Consider the following 13,928-nt stretch of genomic DNA (forward strand, 5'->3'; position numbering starts at 1 on the left):
GAGGCAAGGAGCAGTCCCTCTGTGGTGGAGAGGAGGTTGCTGGGATGAACCTCCTGTAAGCAGGATCTGTAGCAGGGTCCCCATACGCTGTGGGGAAGCCAAGACTTGTGGAGGAGTGCAGATGATGATTTCCAGCAGCAGGGCTGCGGAGGGTACAGTGGTTGGGGGCAGCTGCATGAGACAGGAGAGTGGGGAGCTGTTTGGCCCCCATTAGGCCCATTTCACCCTTTGCACTGGGACAAGGGTGGTCCTGCAGCACTGGCACAGATGGGAGCTTGCTCTGGACTGGCAGTGGCCACTTGGTGTGCTCTGCCCCCGGTCCGGTTTGACTTTTGTAGCCGAGACTGAGCCACCCTGACTTAAAAACACCCACGCTTCTTCTCAGTGAAGTCACGTGGCAGTGGTGTCTTGCACTGATAGCTGAGCTCCAGCCCTTTGGACGTGTGTGAGGGCAGGGAGTGGGAACTGATGGTCACTTACAGTGTCTCTGCAATCCCAAAACTGTAGCACTGCTGGCGAAGTATAGGGCAGCCTGCCTGCCAGGCGGCCGGGGGCTTCAGTTAGAAGAGACTGGTGCTTGGATGTCCTTGTTGGATTACCTGCTGCACCTGCAGTGGTGGAGAGGGGGCATTGTGATGGGCAGCTTAAGGCTGAAATAAATACGTAATAATTCTGCCAAGTTCACAATTAAATACAAAGTTATCCCCGCTCCTGTCAAGTAAAAGTTCAAACTCTTTAGCATTCTTCAGTGGCACCTGATGGTCGTGGTTATCTCCGCGTGTGACGTAAAGTGAGACTCAGGAAAGCATCTTCTGTTGAACATCAAAATCCCATTACCAAATGCCATGTTCTGTCGCGCAGATACCAGGCTCAGAACAGATAAGTGGGAAACAGCTTCTGATCTCAGAGCAGGTTACCCTATCTTGGGCTGCACAAACTTGGAGTGCGACCTTCTGCCGAAAGCCCCCCCCCTTTACTGCTCATCAGTGTGGGATGCAGGCTCTGGGAGGGGGTGAGGGTGCAGGCTTTGGGAGGGAGTTTGGGTGCAGGAGGGGGCTCAGGGCTGGGGGAAGGAATTGCGGTGTTATTCCCGGCCAATGGGAGCTGTGGAGTTGGCACTTGGGGCAGAGGCTGCATGCAGAGACTCCCTGTCCCCGCCCTCCAGGGGCTGCAGGGACGGGACGGCTGTTTCTGGGAGCGGCACAGGGCCAGGGCAGGCAGGGATCCTGCACATGGTAGGCAGAGGCTTCCTGGTGGGTCTGAACACATTTCTGCATAGGTGTTTAATGAACTGCTCTCCTGTTGGAGATAACTGACTCCCACTGCTCCCAGGCTGCTGGTGCAGACCATCCCAGCCCCAATTCTCCACCCTCACTGCCCACCCATGGGCTTGCATTAGAGCATGGAAGACACCGAAAAAATAACCCTATTGTATTTCATCCCGTTTTAAGGTTTGCAGCTTTATTGCCATAGTAGGAGTGAAGCAGCAGTGCCTGGAACTTGGCCCTGCGTAAACATGACCGACATTAAGAGTGGTGCTGGTAGGTCTGTTCTGCACCACGAGGCTTTGGGTAACTAATGAGAACCAATGTCTGGAACCTGCAGCTAAACAAGGTCAGATTAGAAATAAGGGGTACATTTTAACAGGGAAGGTAACTATTGGAACAGCTTACCTAGGGATGTTCTGGGGTCTCTAGCTCTTGAAGACAAGGTGTTTCTAAGGCCTGGTCTATATGAGGAAATTAGGTTGGTATAACTATGTTACTCAGGGGTGTGAAAAATCCACCCCCTTGAATGACGCAGTTAAACTGACCTAACCCCCAGTGTGGACAGTGTTAGGTCGGTGGGAGAATTCTCCTGTCAACCTAGTTTCTACTTCTTGGGGAGGTGGAGCAGCTACACCGATGGGAGAAGCCCACCCGTCCGTATAGGTAGGGTGTTCTCTGAGGTGCTACAGCGGGGCAGCTACACCACAATCGCATTTTAAATGTAGATAAGCCCTCAGACAGTGCCTTCCTCCCACCGCTTGCCACTGGGAGCCGAGCTGTCGGTAGCGAGTCTTGGAACTCTGATTAAAGAAAACCCCTGCACACCTGGTAGAGCAGTGGTCCCCAAACTGTGGGGTGTACCACCCTAGGGGGGTGCAGAGGAATGCAGGGGGGAGCACAGCAGGGCCCTGGCCAGCCCCCTGGGGGGGCCGGGACAGAGTGCCACTCAGCCCCACTCTGGGCCCAGGGTGTGTGTGTGTGCAGACACATTCCATTACTGGCAAGGGGGGGTGGGAGAGGAGAAGTTTGGGCCCCACTGCTGTAGTCCCCTCATATTTACCAGAGTTCTTTAACAGGCTCAAGTGGTGTCCATTGGGCTGTTCCCACCAACTGACAAGCAGCTACATTGGCTTTTTCAAACAGGGGTTCGGTGCCCAGTGCTCAATCAGCTGAAATGGTATCTGGGTGCCTTTCCCTGTGTCTGGAAGGCCGTGGAGTTCCTTTTTCTTTGCAATAGGACTTTGTTCAGCACAAACTCCTGCCCTGGGGTTCTCCCCCTTATTTATCAGCTGGCAGAATGTCTGGGAGAGCGGTTCTGGGCCAGGTTTCCTGCTATAGCACTGGGTTCCAGTTCTCCCTCACCCTGCAGTTACTGGTATGTGATGTGCATGGAACCTTCTTACCCCGGCGCTGTCTGTGAGCTCAGAGCCCAGCATATGGGTTTGTGGTTTTCTTGGCGATTAACAACAGCTGTGTGAGATGTTGACAAGAAAAGCTTGATGTGTGATCAAAAAACCCTCTAAAAATCCCAAACAATTGAATCCCCATTTAACCCTGAACTCAGAGCTAGTTTCTTGTAACTTAAAATTAATCAGAGGGAGAGGGAAGAGGAGCCACAAACAGAGATTAATTTAAGGAAGAACAGCAATTGGGCTTCTCTGCAGAGTGGTTTAGAAAATTGGGCCATGACAAATTGACTTCAAAGGTGGATCTGATGGAGGGGGCTGGATGAGAAGCATGGAGTGCAGGGGGAGGAGTGAGCTTTGGTGATGTGCATGTTAATCAGGAGTAGGCAGACTAAGGAGGGGGTGTAGTTAGGTGAAGGGGAATTCCAGTGAGTTTGGGCAGGTCAGAACTTTTTGTTAGTAACCAAGTTACTTCCCAGGTTTGTTCTTTCTCTGGGTTGTGTGTCATGTGTTCTGCAGTGGGATGGAAACATTAACACTTTCTGCAGTGGAGCTGGCTTTGTGCCTTGCAGTGTTGGACAACTTCATGAGGCTCTTCACCCCCGGGAGGGCAGCAGCCTCCTCTGCCCAGTGTCCTTGTGCTGAGTGGTGAGTTTTGATAGGATGTTGTGGCAGGAATCCAGGTTCCCTGGTGCTAAATCCAGGCATGGGGATTCCAGGGTCTGTGTTTGCGTCTTTCAGTGTGTTGTGGCCTGGGCAGAGCTCGGTGATAGCACATCTAGGAGAGGACTGGTGCTGTTTGATGCATCTGCCCCAAGTTCAGTGACAGTGGTGAATTCTGATGCTGCCAGGCAGGGATGGGTGACTGAGCTCAGTGTATGATGAGCAGGAGATGGTTTTTACTTAGTGAGGGCTTGGAAAGGGCTATGTGGGGGAGCAGGGCTGGGAGTTCCTGCCGTAACCTTTCACCCTGGCTAATTAGTTATTGTAAAGCAGAGACCGGCTTCAGGATCAGGATAGAGCCATTCCCTCCAGTGACAGGCTTGGCATCACCCCTCTGCCCAGCGGGGCTTCCCTGCTGCCTCCCTCCTGTCTGCAGGGCCCCGTGGGCACAGCTCCCTCCAGGAGCAAGTGTCTGTTCAGGTGAAGAGACTCGGGGACTGAATCGTGCAGCGGAATCACAGGGCAGGGGACGTTCTGGGATTTGAACACTGAGAAGAAATACATGAATTTGCTGCTTTGTTCTCACATTAAACCTCTGTAGGGCTGGAGCAAGCTATGGGGAGAGAAAGAGCAGCCTGTCGGGTTGGTGGATAACCAGTGCATGTAGCAGGGGGAGGCTGGCTGCAGTAGGCAGCGTTAACTAATGGTCAGAACAGGGAACAGCGAACCAGGACTCCTGGGTTCCATTCCAAGCTCTGCCAGTGACTATAACCTCGACCCAGTCACTTCCCTCTCCCTGCACTCCCTAGTTTTTCAGTGGGAGGCCAGCTGTGTGTAAACTACTTTAACCCCTCTGAAGAAGGATGCTCTTATAGCAGGTACTGCTCGTTGTTTCCTTCCCCGGCTGGTGAGGAGGGCAGGCCAGACAAGACCATGCTCTCTCTGGGACTGGGCAGATGGATTTTACTTGCTGATGACTTTGTAAACAGCTGTTACTAGAGTGGCTGATGGGAATCTGCTTGTGACTGTCATGGCAGCCGATGAGCCGTGCCGCTGGGGTAACAGGATGTGAGCCCGCTGTCGTGTCCGCTTTGCCTTTGCTATCGCAGACTCTGTGCTGCTGTCCTGGGGGGTGGGAATTCTAGAACTGCCCCCAGTTTGCTGGTGGCTGGAGGAGTGGGGCCTTGGGTGGCTGAGCTGTCTGGCCATCTTCTGCTGGAGTCACCATCTGAGCAGGCTCTTTCCAGTGGCTCTGGTGTCTGGCCTACCACCCCCAGCCCAAGTGCCAGCATCTCTGTCCTGGCTCCCCTCCACTCCTGACGGCGTATCCCTGTTCTCATTTGGCCTGTGCCTCCGGCTCTTCCTTCCAGGCTCCCTAGAGGTCCAGGGCCCTCTCCCCTTGGCTCCTGGGGGTGGGGAAGAGCCCTGAGGCCACAGCACCCCGTCTGTGTTTTGTTGCCTTGGGGGAAGGGTGGTGATTCTTTCTTTGGGTTTCTGGGTGTGCGTGATGTGGAACAGCTCTGGGGGGCCCGTTGCTGCATGGGAGTGTGCATGGGGCAGGCAGCCTGGGGCGATCCACCAGCTTCTTCCAACACCACCCCCTATTCAGCCAAGTAAGTGCCGCTTCCCAAGCCAGACCCCACCCTAGCTGGGGCGGGGAGGGCATGGAGCCTGGCAGTTGGGGATGGAGAGAGACATGAAGAGCAAAGCTGCCCCCACTTGGAGAGCGAGTTTGTTCCCTTCTGCTGCCCAGCACTTCCGTGTCCCACTGCCTCTGGCCAGGAGCTGGGCCGGCACCGGCACTAGGGGCTGCGTCGCTTCGCTCTGGCCATATGGAACCTCCACGGCCTGAGGCTACTTCAATTACCGAGCCCCTCCGGTTCCCAGGCAGAGGTTTAATTATTGAGCCGGAGGAACGCGATTGTGCCTAGCAGGCCACACACTGCCTTCAGGACTGTGCCAATCTCCCGGGAGGTGCCTCAGCCCAGGCCAACAGCTCAGCTGCTGCGGGAGGAGGGAGGGAAGAATCCCACCAGCCCCCCCGCGTGGTACAGCTGGTTAGGGATTGAGGTGCAGCACAGGTTTCAGCCCTACTGCTCCACTCCTGTTATGGCCTGTGAGGGGTGAATCCCACAGAACTGATCCCTGCCTATTCCTGGGGGTGGGGGTTCTACTCTGGCAGCTGTGTCAGGGTCTTCTGGGGAAGGAGGGGTGGGCATGACCACCGAGGGAGGGATGCTGCCTTCTGTGCCACAGTCAGTGAGATCTGCCTTCTCCTGGGCCTGCTGAACAGCTGGTACTGTGCATGATGAACCATTTCCACCCAGGGCAACACCTGCTCCCATTACCCTGCCCTTTGCCCTTGCAACGCTGGGGGCAGGAGAGTGAGCCGTGCAACTCTGGGGGAAGAAGGGAGCTGCTCTCCCAGCATCTCCTCTGAGTTGGCAGAGGCAGTACTGTGCGTGGTGTTTGGATTCCACCTGCCCTCCTTTGCGTCTGCCCCCTGGCTGGAGTTTGAAGGGCTGCTTCCCGCTCTTCCCTTCCTCCAGTACTACAGCAGGCAGTGCAAGATGGGGACTGTCACGCTACGGCACCAGATAGAAAGTGACAGCCCCCATATGAGCACTGACCGGGTTCATTTCCTGGCTCCCTGATGAGATGGGTGCTCGGGGAGCTGTCCATTTCACAGGTCCTGCGGCCCAGGCGCTTTGCAGCAGGGCCTCCAGCAGATGAACTTAGCTGGCACTGCTGCAGAGCCCATCCCAGGTGCCAGGCTCCCTTTCAGCTTCTCTTTTATTTGCAAGCTGGAGGGTTATTTGTGAGCTGCGCCACTGCGGGCATTTTTTTGTCCTCTCCTTGCTTTTTAACGAGCCAACCTTGGAGGACCTTGAGAGAGGCTCCTGCGGCTTTTCTGTGACTTATCTTCTGGCCTCTGCCCCCTATTCCGCCACAGGGATAAATCTCTGCTTTCAGCTTGAAGCTGGAGCATTGAGCCTGTCCCACCGAGCGATGCGGTCTCCATAATTCACAGGTGGGGGGTGGGGGAACTGCATGGCTGAGGTCATGGGGTGGATGTATTCCATTCAGCACTGTGATTGATGGTCTTCCTAGTGAGGAGTAAGGGAAAAAGTCCCATTATAGTAGGGGACAAGCTGTTAAATTATTTTCCATTCCATTGGGTCGCGAAAAACAAAACAAACCTGTCGCGATCAATGTGGGACGAAGCTGCGGCTTTCAAAGAAAGGAGGGGGAGTGGGCAGGCAAAGGGATTTAAAAATGGTATGCCTTTCTCTGATGTCCGCAGCACAGCCAAGAATCCCCCAAACACTGCTCCGTGGGACACCCTCCCACAGACCCAGCCCAAGCATGCTACTCGTACCCTACAAAGGGAGGAATTGCCTTGGTACTTGCACTCCTGGGGCTGGCTGAGCTGGGAGCAGGGCACTTCTTCTCCCTTTCAGACCTGGAGGCTGAGCCAGAGATGTTAACGCAGGGAATGTCGAGCCTTCAGACTCATGCAGGCCTGTGCTTGGAATGAAGCGTGTGTTGTTAACCTGCTTTGTGCCCAGGGACAGCAGGGTAGGGGTGAAGTGTGCTTCTCCAGGGCTGCCTATGTTGCCGGGTTGTCTAGGGCATCATGGGTCTCTTTCCTTTCACTAATGTGACCACATGTGCCAGAGGCCCCCAACTCTTCCCATTCACAGTGGGAGCTTGGGTTCCTGGATTCTTAATGCTGCGCTGTAGCCAGTGTGAGTGGCCAGGGCTGCGGCAGGGGGCACCTGTGGTTTACACTTGGATCTTCTGAGGTACAAGCTCAAAGACAACGCTGGGCTTTGCCTGGGACCATCCTGTAGGGCGAGAAAAGCGGATGGTAGGCCCACAATCTCGGGGGCTGGAAGTGTCCCTGGGTAGATGGGGCTGTTGCATTTCTCCTCACAAGCCAATGCAAGTGGGATTCAGAGCGGCTACCCATGAGGCACTCCTATTCTAATAATAATAAAAGAGACTTAATTAAGTCTGTGTTGCCACATGGAAACTGTGCCATTTAGAAACAATTGAGCTTTTCTGCTGTCTGCATCCTCCTCCCTCCTTTATTATTGATAAGGACACTGGGATAGGAACAGGAACTGGAGTTTCCCTCTCTTTCTTTCAGGTTCAGAAGTTGCCACGGAGACCCTGACGGCTCTTGCCTCCGACTCTGAGGGCCAGCAAAGTTCGTGAAGTAACCGCCCCAGGCCCAGACCCACAGTGCCCTCAGTGAGAGGTGCCCCTCCTTGGAGGTGAGACTCTTTGGCTGAGCAGAGGAAGTGGGGGAGGCTGGGTGTTCTACAGCTGGGACATGAGATTTTACCCTCTAGGTGCTGTGGGGAGTAGGGGTGTGTGTGCTGCACGCCCCTTGGAAATCTTACACAAGCATTCCAGTAAAGGGGGACTTCATAGCCACGTTTGTGCAGGTGCCCTGGTTCCAGCCCCTTGTGAAGGGAGCTGGACAGTGGGAACCTTCAGGGGAAAGACTGCAGGAAGGATCCGGCCCCATGACAGTGTTCGGGTCCTGGTGGGAGGATGAGACACGAGGGCACACCTAGGGTGCATTTATCCTGCCGGCTGCTGTCTCCCCAGCTGTGCCTCGTGGGGTGTAGTGTCAGAGTTGTAAGAGTTCTCAGCCTGGGGAGAAGCTTTGTTCCAAGTACAGGCCTGGAAAATCTTACTGAGAGAAAGGAGGGATTACCAAGGTGTGCGCATGCACCCAGACGCAAACAGCCCTGCACCATCACGCACAAATGTGTATTGACATCACATACACGATGCAAAACTAACGTTCTATGTCCACAATCCAACTGTGAGATCCACTATCAAATACTGTCTCTGTTCCCCGTGGTGTAGCTCCTCCCCCAGCCCCCCCCATGTGTCTGTGTACGTACGCATGGCCCCTTCTCACTGTAGTGTCTCCCCTCTCCAGTTCATTGCTCAGTTACACCGATTTAAATTCACACCTTAGGTTACACTAGTGCTACATTCTCCCCTAGACCCAGCCCTCAGTATCTTTCCTTTCCAGCCTTAAGTACAGCAGTAAAGTGCAGCTGCTCCTGGGAGGATTGTGGTGTGGCCAGGCAGAGCGAGGTGTCTGACCTACTGGTTGGGATGGAGCAGGATCACAGATGGAGCGAGGCCAGGTGGAACAGCCTCTGGAAGCTATGTGACTTTGGGAGCACTGACCTCAGCTGGTGGCAGATGGAAAAAATGCCTAATGCCAACAAAGGGGTTTTCTGTCCATTTTCATTACCTTTAGTGGAGCAGAATTGGTTGCCCCTCCCCTCTGCCCCCAGTTTCACAGTCCACCCCTGAGTGCTGATGCTGGGCAGATTTTCCAAAACCATCTGACTTGTTTGCTCAGTGCAACCTACTGCACATACAGTAGGACCCTTTTGCCCCACTGTGCCTGTTTGTCCATGCAAACCATGCGTCCGGGTTTGGAAACGTGGCCTTTCCTTCCAGGATCTGATCTGGAGAGCTGGCTGCAAGGATCTCTTAGATGCCAATGCTGCTGTGTCTTTAGTGCCCCCCTCCCCAGCTCCGCCCCAAAAAGTGCGTCTTTACTTGGAGATCGTGATCTCTCTGTAAAATCCTAGAAGAGACCAGGCACTGTAGTTTTTACCTTGATCGCAGCCAACCCCAGGTTTAAAAAAAAATATCTAGTGTAGACATCTCCTCAGAAGGGCCAACGCCAGACCTGATGGCTCTGGTCCATCACAGCCATGTAACCTTTTGGCAGCAGGAGTTCGTGGTTCCTTTTGGTTTTGGGAGGTGGGAACAGCCTGTCCCTCCCCAGCTAGCTTGCTGCTGTATGTCCGAGGAGCGAGAGGCTGGGCAGGCTGGCTATTGTGCATCTCTCTGCCTTGCGGTGGCTGCTTTTTGCACGTTAATTTCTCCATTCTTTTGTCAATCCCCAGTGCATGCCCTGAAATCGTAAAATAAGGAACGAGATTTTGAGAATCTTCATCCCGGCGCTGGGGGCAGAGGTCGTCCTGAGAGACGGATTAAAGAGAAGCCTTGCCTCTATGAAGAGGCGGCACAGGCCTATTTCCCTAGCTGCATTAATCTGTTTGAAGGGAGCAAAGGAAGCTGAGCTCTGTATATCACCTTGAAGCTTTTTCGTCTTTTTCCAAACTTTGGGTGGATGATATTGCTCATGCAAGTGAGGTTTTGATCACGCTGGCTACAAGCAGGCGTTGTGTGGGCAGGCATTATTATGCAAGCTTCCCACACACAACTCTGCCAGTGCGCCTCGGTCCAGAACAGCAGCACTCTGCTATTCCAGCCCTAACCCTCACTCTTACTTTGCCTGTCCTCTCTTGGAGACCCACTAGCTATTGCAGTCCAAGGGCGCCCCACTCGCAGCTCTGCTGTGCACCTCAGTCCTAGCTTGTAGCATCCCTGTTCTTGCAGGCATGAGTGTCTCCTGAGCAGAGGCTGCCAGTCACCCTGAATCATACCGAAGAATGGAGGTGGTCTCAGTCATTGGGTAAAGGGAGTAGGCTGAGCTCACCAGACTTGCATCCCATGGAGGTGGAAGCCTAGAGCAGGGGGTGCTCAGACTTTTTCACCCCGGGAGCACATCTTAGGGCTGGTCTGCACACAACCTGGCACCCCAAGAATGAAATGGATTTTAGCTTGCACCACATGGTGTTTCCGTGCCAGTCTCTTACGGTCACTCTTGGCCCAGTATAAATCTCTTATGTTGACTTAGCTTGTGTTGTTTTTTACCCACTTAAGCAACACTGAAATAGGTCACTGCTATTCCAGAATAAGTTAGTGGCTGAATTATTTTGGTTCCATTTGGTGTGTAGGGCAGCCTTTGATTGAGGGTTAGTCTTCACTAGCAATGCTAAAGCGCTCTCCCAGTGCTCTAAAAAACCCACCTCAACAAGGGGTGCAGCTGCCAACGCTGAGGCACTGTTTACACTGGCACTTTACATCACCGCAACTTGCTACGTTCAGGGGGATGTTTTTTTGAGAAAGCGCTGTTAATTGCCAGTGTAGACAAGCCCTGAGTATCTTGGGGGCACCTCCCCTCCCATTGGCCATCCAATGGATCCCCCTCTCCTCCAGTTTACAGTCACATCATAACCCGGGGGAAGTGTTTGATGTATGTTTAGCTTCTCTTACTGTGATTCTGGCTAGGTATTCGCTGCAACACTAGGTGTGCATTTGACATCCAGTGAGTCTCCCCTAGTGGAGGGAAGGTACAAGTGGTTGTTACCTCCATGTAATCAAGATTAACACCTCAGGTGAGGAGTATAGGGTTGATCTCAACTACATTGAGGTAAAATCAACCTGTGTCTGGGCTTCTCTGTTTTTTCCATTGAGTCAAAACCTCCCTGTTCGTGTGGTGAAGACATGGCCTTAGCTGCTGGAAACAAGGAGAAGGAGCCGGCCGCCTGTGGCCAGTCAGGCCTCCATGGGCCAGAGTCTGGAAATCTCTGGGCTAGAGCATTACACCAATTACTCTCCCAACCCCTAGCATCTCCCCATCCACATTTTCTCTGTCTTGTTTTCCTTGCTGTCCTTCAACTTCCTCTCATGGGGAAGGGCGGGGCGGGAGGGCTTGTTCTCGCTTGAGGCCTTGCAAGAGGGCATTGGTTTCCAAGCCACAAACTTCAAGTGAGGATGCTGGGGGCTTTGCATGAAGATTGGGTTAATGGGATGCAGGACAGGCCTGGATCAAGGAGAGAACACAGTGTAACTTAGCTTCTGCAAATATACTCTCTGTCAGCCTGAAATCTGATGGAACCCCCCGGGAAGAAAGCGCTTCTTAAAGGAAAAAACATCTAAAAGGGGAGCCCTCAAGGTGCTTTTGTTCCAGTGAGTGGGAGTGCTAGATCCGCTTAGACATGAAAGGCTGTGCAGCTCCATCCCCAAAGTGGCTGGTGAGGCTGAAGAGAGGAGTGGGGGGGGGAGGAGGAAGGTGTGAGCAGCTGCAAAGAGAGGTCATCCTATGAATGACTGCCAAAGGTATTACCCCATCCCTCCCACCCCAGCTCCTCTCCCTTCTTCAAGAAAGTAAATTAGGTCACGCTTGAAAGTCAGTTTCTTGGCTATGGATTTAATTTAGCTTTTCCAAGCTAGTTATCATATAATAAATTCCAGGAGATTTATAGAAAACATGGCCAGGGAGGCTCAGCCCACATGTAACAAGATTTGTGTCTATTTCCTACTGTAGGGCAACTTCAGTGAACACCCTGTGTTCCCAGGGTCGCAGAGGAGGCTGAGCTGGCAGACTGGATAGCGGGCAGCTGCCTTCCTCCTCTTACCTGCCAGCCTATGAGATGTAGTCCAAAGCAGTGCTGCTGCTGGTGCAGAATGTGCTGGTGAGAGCAGCCAGTCCTGTGCGCATGCAGGCCAGGCCTCCTAAGAGAGGGGCGAGCAGTGTCTCCTCCCCACACACACCCCAGAGTCACTGAGCCAAAGGGCTTGGCCTTGAGGTGCTGTCTGCTCAAGGGAATAACCCCCAACAGAATGACCAGCCAGCCCAACACCCTGGATGAAATTTAATAGTGCAAAGTCATGCCCTATAATAAGACTTTCTGCTATAAGCTGTGGGCTTCTCAGAAACAACAGAGAAGGAGAAAGACCTGGGTGTACTTGTCAATCACAGGAGGACTGATGCGGCTGTGAGAAAGGTAAATGCGATCCTAGGATGTATGCGCTCAGTATTTCCAGTACAGATAGGGAAGGATTAATGCCATTGTACAAGGCACTGGCAAGATCTCACCTGCAATACCGTGTGCACTTCTGGTCCCCCCACCTCCAGAAAGCTGAATTCAGACTGGAGCAGGTGCAGAGAAGGTCTCCTAGGATGAGCGGGGGAGTGGAGAGCCGAGCTGACCAGAGGAGACTAAAGGAGCTTGACTTGTTCAGCCTAGCAAAGTGAAGGCTCAGAGGGGATCTGATTGCTGTCTCTAAACACGTTGGGGGTAAACCCCAGGGAGAGCGAGACGCTATTGACGCTAAAGGACAATGCTGGCACCAGAACAAATGGAGACAAACTGTCCGCGAATACTTTTAGGCCATGTCTATATGAACAGCGCTGCAGTGACGCGGTTGTGTTGATGCTGCTGCGCCGGTGCAATGCTGTTCATATAGACCTTCTCCAGACGCTCTATGCCGACGGGAGCAGCATAGCCCTGTGCACAGGAGCGCTTACGTCGGTGTAATGTATGTCGCTCGGGGTGGGGATATTCACACCCCTGAGTGACATCAGCTGTAGTGTAGACAGAGCCACAGGCTGGAAAGTAGAAGATGATTTCTAATTATTAGAGGAGGGAGGTTCTGGAACAGCCTCCCACTAGGAAGAGTGGGGGCAAACAACCCAACTAGTTTGAAGAAGGAACTTGATAAATGTATGAATGGGATCATACGGTGGAGTTGCCTGCCATAGCAAATGACTAGATTCAACCCAGGAGGTACCTTCCAGCTCTGTCTTCCTCTGGTCCCTGCTAGTTACATCTTAGGCTGGTCTGGAGCAGACAGTACCAGTTGTGCTAGCTAGTGTTGTGCTCATGGGGCGTGCAGTAATGATGATTATACTCGACACTTAGCAAGCCCCTGGGAATCTCAAGATGCTTTGCAAAGATGGCTCAGCGGCATCCCCATTTTACAGATGTGAAAATTGAGGCTCAGTAACACTAAGTGGCCCACCCAAGGTCACACAGCAAGTCTGTGGCAAACCTGAATAGAACCCAACAGTTCTAATTCTTGGCCCTAAGCTCATAACTCACTAGACCACTGCAGCCCTATGCCATATATCCACAAGTCTCTTCCAACTTCATAACCCGGTAGTGAAACCCTGAGCCCTTTTGTTGCAACTCATTTCTTCTTCCCCAGCTCCCCAGCAGTGCCGCCCTGCTACCCATAAATCCTCTGAGAGTTACTGTGCCCCCTGTGCCCATCCATCACTTGCCTTCCTGTGTCTGCTTGAGGTCTGAAGGTTAAACCAGATCCCAACATAGGGGGTGCCCAGCATGTAAAAGTGGGTTGAGCAGGAGTGGGGCATTGCGTGCATCAGCAGTAACGGTGAAGAGCATGCTTCCCAAAACCCTGTGCTAAACGCCATTGGGGAGAGGTCCTGTGCTAAGGGATGTTATTGAGGGAGTGATGGAGAAGGGCATGTTCTGGGAGCCTTTTTCAGAAAGTTAGATTGGAGGGGGGATCCAGTCAGGCTTTGAGTGGAAACTGGCTCACACCCTTAGATGTGGAGCCTCAACGACAGGTCCAAAATGCACAGCTCATAACTACCTGCAGTGGGGCCAAATGTCCATGAGCCAGTGGCCGCCGTGTGATGTGAGTCTGCGATGGGATGGTTTTGAGGAGTGGCATTGTGTTTAAGGCTATTGGGATGGTTTTGGAAGTAATGGAAGTCAGTGAAATGGCTGAGACTGCAGGTGTCGCCCCTCTGCTCATCGGTGCGAGTTACCAGATGGAGTGGTCAGAGAAGCTGTCTGCTTCTGTCTCAAGTTGTCTTTGCTGCTCTCAGGGTTCAAGCTCTGTGCCTCTCTTTGCAGAGGGGCAACAGAGAGAATTAGACTAGCTT

The 13,928-nt window shown here is 53.1% G+C and overlaps 1 protein-coding gene across 3 annotated transcripts in view; it reads left to right on the top strand.

Annotated features, from left to right (window-relative positions):
- Positions 1 to 13,928, top strand: part of RBFOX3 (RNA binding fox-1 homolog 3) — a 338,241-nt gene that overhangs the window by 78,205 nt on the left and 246,108 nt on the right. For all 3 annotated transcript variants that reach the window (XM_034790151.1, XM_034790152.1, XM_034790154.1), the window contains exon 2: positions 7,491 to 7,617. The gene's annotated coding sequence lies outside the window, so the exon portion shown is untranslated. The remainder of the gene's footprint in view (positions 1 to 7,490; positions 7,618 to 13,928) is intronic.

Source organism: Trachemys scripta, chromosome 14 (assembly GCF_013100865.1).
Source record: "Trachemys scripta elegans isolate TJP31775 chromosome 14, CAS_Tse_1.0, whole genome shotgun sequence".
Taxonomy (NCBI): domain Eukaryota; kingdom Metazoa; phylum Chordata; order Testudines; family Emydidae; genus Trachemys; species Trachemys scripta.